Consider the following 19,725-nt stretch of genomic DNA (forward strand, 5'->3'; position numbering starts at 1 on the left):
TGTTAGCACCTGTCAGGCCTTGGGTAAATTATGGATGTGCAGTTTTATCTGTGTACCAGCTTTGAACATCTGGCCTTCATGAAATCTTTAGGGTGGCTTAGTGTTTTGTTTTTTTTTTTTAAAAAAAAAAAAGCTTGGTGTTTTCAAGTGATCACTTCATGCCTTCTTGCTGAACACCATCTGCTTTGTACTAACAAATGCATTGATTATTAAATACACCTAAAAGACTTGCTCTTCTCATGCAGGGAAAGAAATTCAACTTAAACCAACAATATAGCAAACTGCTACGAAAGAGTTCATATTTGCAGCCAAGTTAGCATATCTCACATTTGTCCTGCAGCAAAGCTCATATATCTCACATCTGTCCCCTGCCGTTACTTTTAATTTGGTGGAACCAAAAGAAAAACTAAATACACACTTTGGTTTTGGGGTGACAGAAGTTATGTACCTTTTCAAGTTCTTCACAGAGTTCTTGTTACTTCAGTGTTGTGGTTTTGGTGTAGAAGCACAAACTCAGTTTAGACTTAAACAGTGTTTTCTTGTTAATGCTGTTTTTTTTTCCTTCCCTGTGTATGTTCCTTCTCCATCCAGATAACTAAACAGAGAAATTATTTCAAAATCTGGCTTTGTTGTGATGTCTTGAGTTACTAAAAATGTTAATTTATATTCATAGGATATAGTGTGCTCCTTTTAAGTTATGTCAACTGTAAAAAAGCGATTCAAAATTGGTTAACCAAGTCAAATAAAATTAGGACAATCTGGAGTTGAGTTTGAATTCCTTCATACTATACCCATAGGTTTTACACTGAGCTGCCAAACTTCACTTTCAAGGAAACTTCTTTAAATTACATAGGTGAAATGAAGAACACAATTATGATAGTGTAGCTACTAGTGGCAAGTCTGTACCCACACAATTGCCTTAGATCTTCTTGCCCAGAGGAGTGTGGTCCTTATCTCAATGTTACATACAAACAGCTCTCTCCAGGGTTCTATACTGAAATCTTTTAACACTGTAAATTTGCTGAAGAGCCAGTGTTTTGGATAGTCTCTCTTCTGCCTTCAGATTCCTGAAGCTGGATCTTGTTGGAGCTGGACAAAATAGAGCGTTATATAGCAGCACTCCACTTTGCTGCTAGAAAGGGAGACTGGCAAAACACAAAACCAAAGAAGACGTGAGTCAGCAGGAGGCCAAGTTCATCAGTAAATTCATTTCTACAGTAGGAAGCAGATACCTACACACCAGCATTTGAATTGGCTGGTGGTTGAACTGGGTGGATACATGGTCTTGGTCCAAGTATACAGTTGGACTGGCAGTTCCATCTCTAGAAGGAAGAAGAAAGTCACCTCCTTACACTTAGACTCAAGTCTAATAGTCTTCACCTGTTTCAATATGTAGAACACAGGGTTTGTGCTGGCTTTTTTTAGATCTAACTTCTTTTTCAAAGCAGCTTTTTGCACCCAACTTAATTTTAATACACAAAATGAATCCTCCTTCTGTTTTTACTGTGGATCTAATTTAGATTCCTCCTGTTACATATTCAGAATTTTTCATATTTGTGCAGCTGAAATGAGTTTCTTTTTTTGATACCTTGCTAGGTTGCTCTGAAAATTTTTGTCATTCTTTACTAACACATAATTTGCATGGATGTACAAAACCTACTCACTTAGAAGTAGAGGATCATCTAGGGCAGCAAATGTCCTTAAACTTCAACTTTGGCCAAAATAGCACAATAACAGAAAAGTTCTTGATTCTAGCAAAAATGCTAGGCATTAAGTGTGCAGTGGGATGGAGTGACTTTCAAAACCAGGTGCTGTTTGTTTAAAAGTAACATTTCTTCATACCTGAAGGAATGTTTAGGGACACCATCCAGTTTACAATAAATGTCCTCGAGTGGTTTGGACAAAGATGGAGTTTTTGAACCTGCTAAGTGACTTACTCTTTCATGCTCTGCTTCAAAGTTCATTGGTAGGATACAATAACTTTGAAATGCTTTCTCTTGGTGCAGCCTCTGGTCTCTTGTGCATGGCAATAATCTCAGCCCAGTACACCCTAAGGCAAGTTTCTTTTTAGTTTGCATGGCACCCACACCTTTCACTTGGCTTTACTGAGGAAGTTTGGGATTTTGCCTTAGAATGCTTCAAGTTTCTCTTGTTTCTTGCAATATCATCTCTGTTGAGAATGACAGACACTGTTTTGTGGTTTGTGACAAAGCTGCTCTGTAGAGTAAGTGTACATAGTGTTTGTAAGATGGCTACTGTATCAGCTTGTGGTTTGTTGGACTGATTTGTAGAAAGCTGAAAGCAAGATTGAAAAAGACTTAAAGAACTCCTCATCTGGAAGCCCAGTGTTTTTCTGTCTCTCAGTCAGTGTGTTCAGCTGTCCTGTTTGCCTGCCTCCTTCAGTGTATTTGCATTAGGTGTCAGTGGAGGTTTCTTTGTTTTTGTTTCTAGCTGTGCTGCTGTGTTTGGGACCATTGCTGGGATGATCCGGTGATAAAGAAAGTTAATTTTATTTTTTTTTTTTCTGAAATGTGAGTTCTGTTCCTGAATGTGCTTCTGTTCTGTTTGACAAGCAGGTTTGTTTCCTACTTCGCTGTGGTTTAATCTGCAATTGTAGCAGGACAGTGCTTGCTTTTAAAGATGGTTGCATAGCAAAATGAATGTTAGATCTGCACAAGGCTTGTGGTCAGAGACCTTTTCAGAAGTGGTCAGTATTAGTGCCATGCTCTGACAGTGTTCGGATACTTGTTAACCTTTTTGTGGAATCACTTAGTACTTTTGGAAAACCTGTCTCTTTGGTGGTACTTCTTGGATGTTGTAGTACTTAGGTTTATTTTTAAGTCATGTTGTTCTCACAAGGTGTTTGCAATGCAGACCTCAGTAATCTGCCAATCTGCAGTAACCTGAACTTTGAAACTTAACTTTTTGACATAAGAAAAGGAAGGTTATTTGCACTGTATGCTCCCTCTGGTCTTGTTTATTTTGGGATTGAATTGTGACCACAGATTTGCTTTTTGTAGTACTGGGAAGAGAGATTTGGGTGTTCTTCTTATTGCTTGTCTTCAAGTGGTTGTCTTAAGTGAAGAGCTCTTTATCTTGCTCTCCAAATGCTGAAGTAGTCCTCATATTGCAGTAGTGTTGTTACTTTTGGTGTAACGAACCGTACCTTTTGAATTTATCATTTTAGTGGGTTTGCTGCTTGATTTGCTTTGGTTTTGGAAAAAGTACCTTGAGTAGAGTTGGTTGTTGAGTGAAGTGCACTAATGAAAAGGTAGAGCAGGAGGTTTCTGTTACTCTGGTACTTAGGTTATACATTCACAAAACAGTAAGCCTCACTGTTGAGGTGCTGCTGATCTAAAAAAGAAAACTCAAATGCCATGACCATGTGACCCTGAGCCTGTGCAAGCTGACGGCTGAGCCACACTCACTGAAACTTCCCAGAAGACTGTGCTCTGGCAGCCATAGGGCGGGGTGAGGTGTTATCTTCCTTACCCCAGCTGGCAGAAAGCTAATTGGAAAGGCAGGCAGTGCTCCACCCCTGCCGCGCTCACCGCGGCTGAAGTACCTGCGGGAGTTGGGAGGGATAGTGCCCGAACCGGAGAGCTGTGGAGTCCTGGGGTGAGGCAGATTGTACTGGTGGCCTGAGTGCTAATTAGCTTCCAAATAAAGGATGCTGAAGGCTTCTGCCTGAGAAGATGTCAGCTTCAAAGAGTAATGGTGGGGATTAAAGTATATTTAATTCAGGAGAGAAGTAAAAAGTTTGATTAAAATGATGCTATGAAGTAGAATTGTCTCTTTAGTTCTCTGACTTTTTAAGTAGTGGTAGCTTTTACAGTATAGTGGGTTTGTTTTAAAATCACTAAAAATAGATTATTTTTGAGCTTGACTTAAAATTGGCAATCAAGAAAATAGATTTTTAGAGGCTTACAGTAATGACTCTTAAAATTTGGCTTTGCCCTATAACTTGTACTTTATGCTGAATCACAAACGAGAGCTCCTTCAGCTATTCCTTCCAATGCAGCCAACTTCAAAGGAACTTCATAAAACCAGAAAAAAAAAAATCCTGTAGCTGCTAATTTACCAGCAGTCAAAACAAAACTGAATCCTTTCATACACCTGAATGTTAATTCTGTGAGAGATTAAATATTAATGTGAATATTTTGTAAAGCTTACAGTAAGGATGCTGGTCTTTTGTGATCTAACAAATGACACAGTACATTGGGGAGGCTTCAATCCGTCCTTTTATTGACTGTTAAAATACAAAATCTGCATTGTTTTTGATGTGCAAAGTTAATTGAACGAGTTACTAGTACGGGTTGTAAAATTGCTTTGGATTTCTCTGTTGAAAGTATTTCTTGAAGAAAATGGAGAAAACTCACATGGCCGTGGCTCAGCCTTTTCTCCAGTCTGTCTTAGCCAGAAGTACAGTCAGGTTCTTGCCACCAAGTGTGGTGCACTTAAGTAATGAAAGGGCGTTATTCAGCTCTTCTATACAAACTGGGAGCTGGATGTTCAGGAGAGAAGAGAGCTAGAAATTCACTGAAAGCTGTTTTGGGTGCATCTGGTAGTGCCTGCAAGCATGAGTAACATTCATCAACCTCCTGCCCTCAGTTTTTGACTGAGCTCCTGAATGAGTGCAAAGAGGTGGAAGATACTTCTGTTGTGGAGATGCATCCTCTGAGTTAGGACACCCACCACCAAAATGTTTCTTTCATTAACTATCCCTAGTGCTACTTCCCTCTTTTCTGGGACTGGAAGTTGTAGCTCCAAGAAGAAAGACAAATCTTAACATAATTAATAGGTGTGATGTTACTTCTCAATGTAACTTGCAGGGCATGAAACCAGTAAAGGAGAAGCAGGAAACTAACACAGCCTGTTTTGTGCTGTTGACATAAATTTCAAGGATTTTTTTCCTCATTTGGCCTTTGCCTTTCTGATGAGGAAAACCTGCCCACGAGTGTGGCAGTGACTGCAGCAGCGGTGGGTGTTTGCTGTTCCCTGCCAGCCCAAGCTCTGCTGCTCAGAGGCTTGTTTCCTCACCAGCATGGGCAAGGGAGGTGCTTCTGCAGCTTCAGGATGGTGTGCCAGATTCCAGCTTGATTCTAAAAAAATTGTGTATGCCACTAAGACAAAACTTTGCATATTAAGGTTGCCTTGTTTGGAAGAAGGGTGTAAATATTTGTTTAAGTCTAAACAAATTCAAATGAGAAGATAAACACTCATTTTTAACACATAGGTGATTAACTGTTGGAAGAACCTGCCAAGAGAAGTAGTTTCTCTGGCTTTCAGTGTCTTAAAACACTAGCTTTCTGAAAAATATCTTTTAGTGAGGAGTGTTTGGCCTTTAAAGAGAAGTAATGGAAACTCAGCAGCCTGAGGCACAGATCGAGAGGCAGCATAAAGCGCAGTGCTCCTTCAGGCCTTTCTTCATGGTCTGTGTCTTAGCTTCTGCCCTCGCTCTCCTGATGTGTTGACATTAATGCACATGACATTCTCTTACCAGGGCTGTGAGACTGGGGGATGCTTTTGTGATGCAGGAATTTGAGGGATGGTTGGGGCTGCACAGGGTGCTGGGGGAGCAGGGTAGCTGGGAAGAGAGGAGACAACACCCTGCATCTAGGGCACAGATACTATGGCCTGATGACTGTTGCCCTAAAGCATCCAGTTTGGGATGTGTTGGTGCTGAGAGTGGACTTCATGTGGGAGAAGACATTCTGGATCTGTTACGGTAAGTAGCTGCTTTATTGTAGTGGACAAATTGGGTGTTTAGTGACAAGGAGGAACTAGGGCAAGGGTGGTGATGACTGTCCCAGGGAATTTGGTTTTGATGCATGACAGTGTGCCCTTGTACATCGCCTGTATTCTCACCACCAACAACAGACTGCAGAGCTTGAGAGCCTAATTTCAGTTTCTGAGATGAAGATTAGAAGGTCTCTTGTTAATAAATGTAATGAATGTTATGACAAAGATTCATTTGGCAGAACAAAATATTAATTTTCAGAAATGTGGGCAGCGTTTTAATGATGTAAAGTTTTTAGTGTGTGTTAAATCTTATGTAGATAGCAATACTTGTGATTTGAATTTGGAGTGACTGATGAAAAAAACTGGCTTTTTGTTAATTGGATTGTCTTTGGTAGTGTGCTAACTGCCTGAGACTGCAGTATGTCAGAAAATACCTCCACAGGGAACAGCAAGAGAAACGTCTCCTAGAAGGCTTATGTGTGTGAAAAAACTTGTCTGTGGATGCTTATTTGGGTGTTGTGTATACCCAGAGCTGCATTTGTTGATCAAGTTTACTTGTAAGAGAAGCTTGAGGAAAGGCAAATTCCTGCATTTATAACTCAGCAGCATTTGGGTCATATAACCATCAAACAGTTTGGAACAAAACCAAAGCAATAAACCCTTGTATGGCAAAGTCCTGTTAACTCTAAGGTTCTTCCTAATTTTCTGGGGGAATTGTCCTGTTGGGAGAGTTCTGGAACCCCAGAACAAAGTCGTAGCTCTTCTATGGTCAAATTAATCGTATTCTGAGATCTAAACATTCAGCCATTAAAATAGCTTTTGTGCAGTCTCCTTTCTGTCCAAAAAAAAACCTGTAAGGCGTTCAGCTTCACCAGCATAGACACAGCCAGCTGTAGTGACAAGGAAACTGGCTAATGGAAAAGCAGACAAGTGCATGTGCTGTACTGCTCTGTCCTTTTCTGCCTTGAAACAAGACTCAGACACAAATCTCCCTGTATAGTTGGCAAAATAAGTAGCCAGTGTACACCTTGTAGGTGTTCACTGTTGGTCAGCAGTAAACCACTTCAAGCCTGCGTATTTTTACATGTGTCAGAGCTGTGGCTTATCCAAGCAAAAGAATTATATCCGTTTTATCCATATTTTCCGAGGAGCTTCAGAGTTTTTGAATTGGATCCCACGTGGAACCTATTTCAGAGTTAGGAAATGCAATTCGCTGTGCAACTCGAGTCCCGTTACATCACTGGAAGAGAAGAGACATCACCAGCTGCTCTCAAGACAAAACAGCCATTTCTCTAGAGAATCAGCTAGAAAGTGACAAAGTAGATTATCATTTTTGACGCTGCTAAGTAAAATGATGCATACTTTATTATGCATATTTGCATTTTTGAGGTGATATATCAATGCCATCTACTACCATGTGGTATATAACTTGCAGTAACTCTTGCAAGGGGGGCTGTCAGTAATTTTCAAAGCATTTCTGAAATGCTGTTAGTGACTTAATTCTGATCCAGCTTGAAAGTATCAGCCTGAAAGAACTGGAAGGTGGTCCTGTTTGAAAGGTTAAGAGACAGTTGAGTCATTTGTGCTGAATCCTAAATATAGCAGTTTTGTGGCCATCAATAGTTTCTTCATTAACAAATAGAACTCTGTCTTGAAAAGTGTCAACAGAACAGAAGGCGAATTTAAAGTGTTTTTTAATGCAGTGAATAATGGAGAAGATGTTTCTTGTAATTGCTCCTTAAAACAAGCTCAGCCGAGAAATAAAACGCTTTCCTGAGCAGACACCAGTTTCTAAGCCTCCCTTCTCATCTTGATGAGCAAAATCAAGAACAAAAGGTTTAATTGATTACTCTGAGGTGGTTTCCACTCTTCCCTCTCCTCTAGCACTTGCTTTGGGATCACATGTGTGCTTTGCTCCCGAAATGTTTATAGAAGATGACGACTACGTCCCTGGTAACCCATTTCGTAGAATAAATCAGGGAGGCAGGCGCGTGCCTGCGCTGTGTGCCCTCGCAGGGGAGGTGCTTGTTGCCCTGGGCAGAATAGTTTCCAACAGTGGAAAGAAAACCTTTTCTTACAGGAGCTGTTCGAGGGAGGGATTTTTGCCTCAGACTCCCAGCTTCTCCTGAAGCAGAAAACCTACCTACCCTCCTTTCATGCCTGGCTTCAGATTCAGCTCACTGCTGTGTTTTCTGGGTGTGGTGACAATATCCCAAATTATTGGTGTCTCTGCTGTTGAGTATGGATGTGTACGTGGCCCAGAGCCAAGCTAGCAACTCCAAGTGCAGCCTTCATGTAGCTTAGATGATGCATTGCAAACAGAGGGCAAAGCCTCTCCCGTGGTCTATTTTTGTGATGGTTCTGGCTAATCTTCCCTTAAAATATAAGCCCTCCAGATTTTCAGTAGAAGCTGTGATAGAGATGGACACTGAGGTCCTACCTGAACTGTCATCAGTGCCCTCTATATTAGTGTTACAACAGCGTGGTTTTATTTATCAATTCAGTTTAACAGAAATTCAGTGCTTTGGAGGCTTTTGCAAACAAATTCCAGCTCCTGGAAGGTGGAATTCCTGCCTTGCCTGCTGTAATTTTGTTTCCAGTCTTGAGTAAGCAACTTTTTCTTTAGAAAAACAGTTGTTAATTTTTTTTTTTATTTAGTATTTTTAAAAAATGACTGTAAAAGGAGATTGGTTCTGCAGAGATACCAGGCTCTATCCAGTACTGGGAGTTCAGGCAAGGTCAGAGTTTTAATTGGAAAGTGATGAAATGTTCTCCAGAGTGCAAAGTCTGGGATTTTTTTATGTCAGTTGCTGACTTGCATGATAACAAATGTAGGTGAACGCCACTCTTATCTGTTGTGCATCTGTTGTAGGTTTCCTCTTGATATCACAGTGCTGACTGCAGGACGTTTTCAACCCCACAAAGGGAGCAGTAATGATCTTAGAAGGCCAAGGAGAAATGCTGTAGTGTAAATGGCTTAATATCTTAAAACTTAGTAAAACCCTTGACAAGTGTTTCTGGGAAGATTTTGAATTTGCTGGTGTTCAGGGGGAGGTGGATTAGCTTTGCTGGATCCTGTACTTTGGGCTGCTAGTGGTAGAAAACTGTCTTTGTGGTTGAACAGTTCAAACCTCTGCAATTTCGATGATTTGTTTTTAAGTCTTTCAGATGTTTATACCTTGGTATAATGAGTCCACTGACAAAGAGTCCAATATTTGAAAAGGCTTTCGCTGCCATTACAGGTTTGCAGGAGATGTAGGTAGGTCTATAGATGAGACAATTTTGAGCAAAAGCTTGTTGCAGTAACTTCAGGTGTTGAGTTGTCCTGTTGTGCCATTCTGGTGGGTGCATCCCTTCCACAGGCACATCCACCTCTCCGCTGAGAGCCAAGCATTCAAATGCTCTTTGCTCCCTTCTGGAATGTGGTGCTCTCCAATTCCTCTGCCTTTATGGTAGCTCTTAAATTCTGGTCTCCCCTTTCTTTTGCTTTAGCCCCGTTTGGTTGGAAATGGTTGTTACCATCCTTGGTACTTCATCCTATGGGTCTCAGGTGTGTTAAAAGAGGAGAAGCTGAGATGGTGCCATGGCAGCAACATAAGATGGGAGCAGTCATCACTCTGGGCATGGGCAGGTCTGGGGTGGCCTTCCCAGGAAATGTGTGGCTGTATTGGTACACGAAGCAGGTACTAATGTTGCTGTTCAAACTCTGCTGTTTCCAAAACTCACCAAGCTCTCTTGGTAAAATGTTCCCTGTTCCCACTGGATCTCTGCAGAAGGAGCATGTAAACTGACTGATACTGTTCCCAGGCACAAAAGATAATTGTAAGTACCATTGCTGTTGGTTGGTAGTCGTGTTCCTGGTTTGGCGTTTGCTTTTTTTATTGAGAAAATTTCCATTTCTGTACTCTCCATTTATTGGTTATTTTGGTCAGAAATTGTTTGAACAGTGTACACATTTTTCTGTGTATAAATACATGTTTGTGTGTATATGTTTGTCTGTATATGTTTGCATGTATAAACATTTTGTTAGGTCTTGGATTTGAAAAATTAGTTGTATTCCTAAATACAACTAATTGGGTTTGAAGAGCTTGACTATGGGTGGGACAGAAAGATTGTTTGGAACCTGTGAGAGTTCCCTGGTGGACTGGAGATGCCAAACAGCAAAAAGTGGTTCATCTTGAGAGTTATGGCCCCTGTGAGGCTGGTGTATAGGTTCCTAATTAAATACAGTATTTAGTCAAAATTAGTATTGAACACCAACTTGAAACACTTTTAAAAATTCAGTCTTCTCATTAGTCTGTCAATATTATTGAACTGAATGCCAACTAATGGCTTAGTGCTTTCATTGTCAAAAACAGGATTGGGTTTTGTGGTGAAGGTTCATAAAACACTTTGAAACCTATTGAGCTGTCAGGAGAGATGTCCTGTTACTGTGAGCACATGTCGTTTTCAGGGTCAATTAAAAGATGATGGTCTTTGGAGCTCTGTGAATCAGGGCTGTGTGAAGGCCCTGGGAGCCAGGGTTTGCTTGCCCTAGTCCTAGTAACGCAGGGACGGATGAAGAACAATTTACATGTTCTGGGGTCTAATTGGAGAGAGCAGCTATCTCTTTTATTTTGGTAGTTAATGTGAAACCCTTAATGTCATATTTAAGGCTTAAGGTAGAAGGGAGAATTATTTTTCAAATGATTAACCTTGAAAGGATGAGAACTTAAACTGAGCAGGCACGATGCAATATAAAATGTGGGGCTTGCTCTTACTGTCTCAGGTCTGTGAGATTTCAACAGCACTAATAGTCATTTGATGAAAACAGAAACTCGGTGATTTTGTGCTTTTGCCAAATTACTATGGAAGTGTTGACAAAACAGCTGGGGAAGTAATTCATCACATTTTTCTGAAGTCACTCATGAGATTCTCTTCTATTTAAATTTAACTGCATGGCTTTTTGCTTTATATTCTTTTTTTGTCTTATCGTGATCTGGCTTTGCTGTACATTAAGATTTTGAAGACTGTTTTAAAGCTGATAGTGGAAAAATGTCTAACAAAAACTAATTTACAAATAAGGGCTTGCTCAGAACTCCTGGGCCATTGCTCTGGAGCCATTTCATCTAGCACTAGGAGCTTCTCGGGCATGACTGTGAGAGGTGCAAAAGTCTGAGGGGCTCTGCTCCAGCACAAGGAGAAAGGAAACATCAGTGGAAGGCACCTCATGTCTAGGTGTGCAGTGGAGGACCAGGCTGGGTTGCTTGTAGTTCCACTGTGGATTTTCTTTTTTTTTTTCTAGTAGTGAACATTATTAAGTTGCACTGTAAAGGACATTTTTTTTCTGTTTGTTTGTTTTTTCCTCAGTAGGATTTTTGTTTGTACTTCAGATCCAACTTCAGAGTGAAATGCCAGCTGCAAGGGTTCCTCATGGCAGAGATAAATCCTGCAGGCATTTTTGCCTGAGGTTGAAATATAGGTGATATGAAAAAAAGCTTTGAATATTGAGCTCCATCAAGTATCTTGGTGTTAGTGATACCAGTTCTGGAGGAGAAGGGACCCTGTTAGAGAGAGAGAGGCAGTTACAGTGATGTGAACTCCATCTCCCCCTGCTATGTGTTGCATAGGGAGTGTGTAGGGGAGAGAAGCCCCAAGAGTAGGAGCCCATGGTGTAGGTTTTTCAGGGGCCCTGGCAGGCAGCACTGCAAAGTAATGCCAGACAACGTGACTGGTGGGAGACTGGTAGAGAGCTGACATGACCCTGAAAAGTGCAGAAAGCATCATCTTCCAAATCATCTCAATTGCTGTTAAAAAATCAGGTCCATTTGTTCAAACTCTGAGCTTGAAGTCTTGCTAATTTGTACTTATATATGTCAAGCTGTGTAGCTCGTTACTCCTTCTTTGCTTCCTTTCAAAATTAATGCAGAAATGAATAGAAGAACCCTGTGTGATAAAGTCTTTTAATAAAATTCACATTGAGCAGTAGCATGCAAATGGGGTCATCTCTCTGCTTGCTGGAAACGTGGGCACCCGTGTTGCTTCCTGCCATTTGCATTTCCCACATCCCAGATCTTTAAGATGAGAGCAGTTGGTGTGATCTGCACAGGTGCCCTGGCCTGCTTAGACAGGAGCAAAATAACTGCAAAAGCTGGAGGTGCTTAGCCTATGCTTCTCTCTGGCCTCAAACTGAATGTAGGACCCTTCACTGAACTATAAAAAAATCTTCTGATGGTAAATTTGGTAGTGAGGAGGTAAATCCAGGCTCTCAGCATCTCCCCTATCTATACATCAGACTGCAGAGCTTGGTGCCACCTGATACGGTCACACAGGAGTGGCTTTAGTCGTCGATCCCCATTAGCTGCCCAGGGGAACAGCAGGGTGACATTGCCTTTCAAAGTGTCTGTCTGCAGCTCTGCTGTGGTGTGTGGTGTATACTCATTTCATTTTCCCAGTCTGTTGCAAGCTTGGGTATTTTGTGGCAAAACATTGTCCTCTTGAGTAGCTTTTTTTGCTGGGAATGCAGGATTCGTGCTGGTACACGCCGGGCTGAGTGCAGGGTATAATGGGGTTCTCAGGCATCTGCGGGGCTGGTGGGTAAAACCCAGGTGGCTAGAAAAAAAGAGAAGAAAATCAAAAGGCTGAGCTTTCTGAGGGAGCTGCTGTGGGGCAGGGAGGGTGAGTGGACCTGGTGTGCTCCATGGGCATGGGCTGGGTAGGAACAGCGTGAGCTGGCACCAGAGCAGCTGGATACAAGGGCAAAAATAAAAGGAGTAAGTCCACTGCCAGCTTTTGAAGCCAGGAGGGCAGAGGATTGCTATATGCGTTGAGCAAAAAGCATTGAGCCCTGCCCTTTCCTGGAGCCTGGACGTGCCGCAGCCATGGCTCCTCCAGGACAGAAATAGCCCTGCGAGAGTTGCTCCATCCTCTCTGTCCTTTTTCCCAAATCCCACCCCTTATTTTTCAATCATTTCCCAGGGCTTCACCACCACCTCCCCTGCTGCCACCTGCCCCTTGCGGAGTGTGTCCCTTCCTTGCAGGAAACTCCCACCTACCACTGCAGAGGAGATGGTGCTGCTGGTCCTGGCCTGGGGAAGCCCAGCCCAAATCCCCCAAGTTACAAACTGAAGATGAGGTTTTGGTTTGGAGCAGGGAGACACAACACAGGTCTGAGCATGGTGCCAGTGGTGATAGCAGAGCTGTGCCATCAGAGCCAGCACGGGCTGGGAGTGGGGAAAGGATGGGGTGGGACATGGCAGGAGGTTTCTGCAGAGGGCACAGACAGAGCTGATGATGTTTTCTAACCTGCTGAGCACTTCAGGCACCACTTCAGCTAAATATTTCGTAGCTCTTTGCAGGTGGAATGTCTCAGATCGTCAGGGAGCCCTGGATCTCCTCATACTCTCAATAGCACTGAAAAATGTGCAGTTGTTCTGTAAGAAAAATGATTTATCAGTAGTTGCTAAAAGCCACTGATCTGCATGAGATGGCTTAAAATCCCTTACTCCCGTTATAGTTTACAAAAGCTCTGGCCCTAGAAGTGATAGTGTGGATGGGGCAGCTACTCTGGTATTCCCCAGGTAGTTTTGGAGAGATTTCAGGTTCTTCTGACTTTCAAGACTACATATATATAGAAAAGTTTTATCTATATCTATATATAAATATATAATTTTTCAATCAGTAGATGTTAAAATGGCTGGGTTTTTTTCTGATAAACATCACAACAAATACCAAGAGAGGGAATTTTAAAGGCTGGCACTGTCAAACTCAGGCAGCAACATCTTCCCAACAGGACTTGATGCAAATTTTAGTTCCTGTCGACTCTGACAAACCCAGGAGAGCACAGGCTGAAGGTGGATTTTATAACTTGTGCTGTTAGGCATCACACTCTTTGTGGTTCCTGGCATTTAGAAAGAAATTTAAGAACAATTAATCAGAAAAAAACTTGCTCAACATAGCTTCCAGTAACAGTGAGGGAGTATTTTATTGACTGAGCGTGGTGACTACAGTTTCAGGAGGAGTGAGGGTGGGGTGTCTCTGTGCATAGGCAGTTAAATATCCTGGGCTTAGTCCTTTACAATGAGCAGCCCTGCAGAAATTAAACTAAACTGGTGATTTGGCAACTTTCTGTAAAGAAATTTCAAGTTTGGCTCCCCAGATTAGACTACTTTCTTCTATGTTTTAGTAGTTACTTGGTCTCCTGATGTTTCCTCTGTGCAGTAATATATTAGTTACGGAGCTTTTAAGAGAACAAGCAAAAGGACTAGTTCACCTCCAGGAATTTTTCAGCCCAGAGTAATCCAGGCCTGTAGACAGGTCACTTCCATTAAATAAATTCTCGGCTCCAACCAGCTTCCCTAAAGTATGAGACTTCCCACCAAATGTTGGACTTCTCAGAAGAACCTTGGTGTCTTCTGCTGAGGTAAACATTGATACCAGAGCTGCTGCTAACAGTGGAAAAGTCTATCAGTACAGAAATCTTACCAGCAAAGATAGTAGTGCTGTTGACCTCAGATCAGTGTATTTAAATGGGGATTTGTTTTTCTCGTTTCAAGTTCCTCCTTCAGTCACAGCTCAGCTCTCCCCAGCAGCAGCAGATGTAGATGAGTCATCAGAAAGTCCAGTGCCCTCCGTAGGTGCAGGGTAAGTTCCAAGCCCTTGTAATAGAGGGGTGAAAAAAGCCAAGGAGAGCTTTTTTCCTTTTGCACTCTTGTTCTGTTGTCAGCAGCAGCAGCAGCTCAGACTAACATCAGACTTCAGTTGCCTCCTGCGGAAGCAGCAGTATGGTGTCCTGCTCTGAGTTCCAGATAATAGACTGTCTCTGAACATCTTGAAGCATTAGAAAGACCCTTTGTTGCACATCACTGGGGAAAGATTTGAGTGGAGTAAGTTTCCTGCACGCCATCCTTGCAGAACTGGCTGGAGCCCAGGTCAGAGCCATCTCATGCCATGAAGCAGAGCCAGGCGTCCCTCACCACTTGCATCTTCTCCCCATGCTGCTTACAGGAAAGGCTGCTTGGTGCTCATGGCTTCAGGGAAGTCTTCCTTGGAACTGAGAAAACCGGTGTGCCTTCTTTTTGTTTCTTAATACAGAGGGAAATCCTGCTGGTGTCTCTTTCTTTGCCTTGGTTAGGTGTGTAAGACAATGGCATGGAAGCCGTAGGGCTGCCGTGCGGGAACCACGAAGGCTCCGCTTCCTCTGGTGTGGGAAGTGACCTGGGAGATGTAAATAAGTGGTTTGGTATCGCCAGGATGTTTACTTCGGTTTGTTCAGCATGTTTCTGTTAATTACTGTCTTGCCGTTAATTACTGCTGGTTCCTGGTAGTATTCAGTTCCACTCCAGGAGGTACACGGGTGCTATTTAAATGTAACACAAACCAGTGATGCAGCTCATAGTAATAGCAAAGCAGCTCGTGCAGGGCTGCTTTTGTTTGAAATGCTCAATGACTTACCCATCCCACCTCACCTGGAATAGCCTCTGTTTTCGTGTTTTTATTCCTGTGCATTACCTCAGTTTTCCAGGAGCACACATGTCCCCCTTGGTGTATCTGCTGGCCCCCTCAAAGCACCCTCCTAGTCCAAGAATTGTGCTGGTAGTTTGCCTTAAACATATAAAATCGATGCATTACCAAAAAAAAAGAGATGGCAGTGACTGTTCAGATGAGGTTGCCCCTCACGATAGGCAATGTTGCCCTCTACTGGTTAATTGCAGGTTAAAGGATCCATATTTTCACTATGAAAATACTTTTCTTCACTATGAGAAATTATTTTTCATCCCAAGGATCTTCTTATATTATTGCTTGGAGCAGGAGGCAGGTGTTGGTCCTAATGCAGCTTTATAGGATGCTACAGCTCATGTTTGATTTCCTTTTTCCCAGAAGCTGCTTTTCATTTGGGAGAACCTGATGTACCAGAAAACCAAACTTTAATTACTGTTTTCCAATGTTACGAGTAATGCTGCATTTTCAGAATTAACACTAAGAAACGTAACTTCTCCAAACCGGTTTTGCAAGTGAAATAACTGCAAGGTTTTTAATTATTATTTGCATTAGTAGAATCAGATTGTTTGCATAACACTGTAATCTGGATGCTGATTCCAGCAGCCCCCAATAATTGCCCCCTTCCCTGCCCCAGCTGGGGCAGCTGCATGATGAGCTGGATCCAGGCTCTGAGCTGGGTTAAAAATAAGCTTGCAAAAAGAGTGTTATTTTTAACCTGGGTCAGTCCCCTGTTTGGGTTCGTGGCCTGGCTGCCCAGGCTCTCATGTGGGCGTGGGCTGGCTTGGAGATGTGGGAGACAGCAAGAAGGAGCTGGGGGGGAACCCAGGGCTGTTTAAAGCTGGAACACCTTGAAAGTCCCTTATGAAGTGGATGTCGAGCTCTCAACTCAGCTGTGGGCCCCCCTCTGTACGTCTAGTCTCCCTAAAAGCCTTTTCCAGGACAAACACCACTGATGACAAAGCTCCAGCAATGTTCAGGCACTCCGTGGTGGTGATGCCCTGTGTGGCTGACCTTTCCAAGAGTAAATTCTTTTCAAGTCTCGTATTTGCAATTGGTACATCTTGGTTTTTTTGCAGTCTGGCTCAAATGTTTCAAATATGTTTAAACATGTAGAAACAGGAGAAGATAGTTGCTGCAAATGACACTTCAGTTTTGCTTTGCAAGGTGCATTATAGCTAAGTGATTAAAGATTTGGAGGCTTTGGATACATACAGTACACACCACTGTAGATAATTCAATATTTGAATAGCAGCAGCTGATGTAATGTTACAGCATTTAACTGATCTGTGGTGTCGTTCTGCTCTTGGAAAGGGGAAAAAGTTTGGACCTTTTTGGGGATCTATTTGTTGAAGTAAAACTTGTCTTTACCTCAGGGGGAGATGTAAAACTGAATGACTCTTGGGTGATTGAGATGAATTTAGTCCTTTCAGTACTTAGAGGGGGCTTATAAAAAGATGGGGACAGACTTTTTAATAGAATCTGTTGAGACAGGACAAGGGCTAATGAACTAGAATTTAGAGAGAAATTTAGACTAGATCTAAGGAAGAACCTTTTATAATGAGGATGGTGAAACACTGGAACAGGCTGCCCAGAGAGGTGGTAGTTGCCCCATCCCTGGGAGCATGCAAGGTCAGGCTGAACTGGGCTTGGAATCGAAGGTTGTCCATGCTCATTGCAGGAAGGTTTGTCTAGGTGACCTTACAGGTCTCTTCCAACCCAAACCATCCAGTGATTCTATAATTTAGCTGCAAATGTGCTGCCTGCGTAGTGGTGGGGAGCAGCTCTGCATCCCCGAAGGATGGGTGAAGGACAGATAGGGACAGGCATAGGCACTCCACAAATAGGAAGCACAAATTAATCTTCTGGAGGAAAACTGAGCAGCTTTGTAGTCTAATCCAAGTTAATGAAGTATTTGATTTCGGTTGCCGCTGTTTAATGTTTAGTGGCACTTGGACGCAGCCCCTCTGCTGTGCTGATGCTTTCACCCCAAACAGCAGAGTAATGCTGACAGCAGCTTTTAAGAGGGAATTTTCTTGCAGTGTAACACAGGCCAGCTCAGCTTAGCAAAAATACTAATTACAAATCCTTGATGACAGAAAGTTAGGGAGCTTATGGGCAGGGGCTGAAGACAAACTTCCAAAGGGATGCTGTTTCCCCGAGTCCAAAACTAAGGAGTTGTGCTCTAGGTTTTAATATAGATTGCCACCTCTTTTGGGACAAACAATGGGTTTGAACAAGTTTGCAAACGGCCCCTTCACCACTTTTGTCTCCGCAGACATCTCTAAACGTTTCATACCAATTCCTACCCTCAGCCATGTGCCCTTTCCTTGTGCTCCAGCCACAGCTGCCTTGCACGCTGGAAGCAGGAGCTGGCTGGACCTCCACCTCAGAGGGGTGCTGGCAGAGCAGGCAGCAGGCAGGTGGGGTGCTGGCAGAGCAGGCAGCAGGCAGGCAGCATCCTGGCACCTCTGAGCACAGCCCGGGCTCTCCCGGGCTGGTACAGCATGATCAGCTGGTGTGGTGCTGGAGTACACGGTCCAGCTTTGAGGGGTTAGTTTTGGATCAGTTTGAAGGAAAGAAATATGCATTACAGGGATTGTCTGTGTTTTTGTGGGTTGTTTGTTTGGTTGGTTTGTTTTTTTCTTGGTGTATCATCTTTCATGGAGCAATTGAGCTATGAACCTTGCTTGAGGAGAGGACAGTCCTTGCTCTGGGCCATTTGCAGAAGAGCTGCAGGTGGAGAACACCCCAGGCAAAGCCTTGGAGAGGCATATTGTGACTTTTCACAGACAAAAAGTGGCATAGTTATAAGGACTTGTGCCAAAACTCACAGGCAGGTACTGTTCTTGTTGCAGAGTCAGAGCCATGCCCATGCTGTCGGGAGCTGAAGGCTAAAACCTGCTCTGGAGAGTAGCTCTCACAAGACTTGATAAAGCAGGACAAGCTCTCCTGCTTCTTCTCTGGACTGTGGTTGATTTAATTGGAAATTTGGGAGTATGGAATGGCTTTTGTGCTTTTACATTTTAAGTTGGACTCAAGCAGCGAGTGTTTGCTGGGAGATTCAGTAAGTGCCTTCATGAAGTGTGCAGTGCTGTGGGGATGGTGGCACAGCTCAACTCCCAGAGCAAGGGAGCTCTGCAGGGGCATTTACTGCAAGCAGCAGATCAAGGACACGTCAGGGTGCTAGAGAGCCAGCACACAATGATGCTGCAGACACGTCACCAGGGAGAAGCAAGATCGTTTTGACTCTTCCCAGTGCTAACCTCTGCCTTCCACTCCAGCTCAATTGGACTAAAGGTGGTGAGACTGGTCTCTAGCACAGTTTGGAGTCTTTTATTTAGTATGTGTAGAGCATCTCATTTAATGCCTGACTGTGCTGTGTTAGTGTGTCTGATCAGGGTGTCTGCAGTGCATGCACACAGAGAACTTTGAGAAGAGCCTCAGCACATTTCTCATTCCTGCATCTGCTTGCCAATATACATTTTAAACATCAAGCAAGACTTTGCATATCAAAAAGAAAGCCATGCAGTTGGTTTTTCCAGGGGAGGGGAGGGGTCTCCTACTTCTGGTGCACTATAATTTATTAGGAAGTGAACTCTTGTCTGGTTTTGGTATGAGCAACTGGTGTACATGAGTTTCCTATGCTTTTTGGTTTTTTGCTCGTGGCATTTTATAGGCTTCATCATCATAGACCTGGTGTCATCAGACTGATACATGCTTCACTGCTGTCTATATAGCATGTAAAATCCCATAGCCTCTTACAGGAAATGCCAGCAATTCTACATCTGGTATTTTCTGAGCTTTTCCTTGCCCACTAGCTAAAGCAGTGCCCCACACAGGGGGAAAAAATCTGTCCTGCCAGCCCTCTCCTACTGCGTGGAGAACTGTGCACCCAGTTTTACATGGGTACAGTGCAGGCAGGCAGTGTCTAAATGCAGAAATCCTTGCAGTTACCATCACTTGTGTTTTCCCTTGTTTGCTTCTGCCTTCAAAAAAGCCTGAGTGTTGAGTGTGGGGGCCGGGCATTTAATCACACAGGAAAAAGGGTCCTCTGCATAATATCCATCACGTCAGGTGCTCAGACGCATCAGGGAGATGTGAGGCACGTCTTGGAGTCCTCCTAGAGGACCTCCAGTGGAGGCCTCGGGTGCCGCATTACACAGAGAAATGACTCTTTAAACATGCCTTGCCTCCTTTTCCTCATGCCCTCAGAAGCATCCCCCCACGTACAATTACAAGGTAAAGACATGCAACCTCTTTGGTTTGGAAGTGTCAGTGGTTTGGTGCACGCCACAAAGTGGGTATTACTGCTCTTGTTCCTTACTGCATACCTGGGGCTTTTTCCATCTTCAAAGCATTTTCCAGCCATGAACTAAGAGCACACACATTAGCTGAGAGCACACACCCCTCCCTAAGCAGCTGATGCCGGGCACATCCCAGGAAAAACTTCCAGAATGTGACACACCACTTTTGATGCAAATAAAATGACGCTGTATTTCATCA

This window comes from Merops nubicus, unplaced genomic scaffold, assembly GCF_000691845.1.
Source record: "Merops nubicus isolate BGI_N331 unplaced genomic scaffold, ASM69184v1 scaffold4280, whole genome shotgun sequence".
NCBI classification, from domain to species: domain Eukaryota; kingdom Metazoa; phylum Chordata; class Aves; order Coraciiformes; family Meropidae; genus Merops; species Merops nubicus.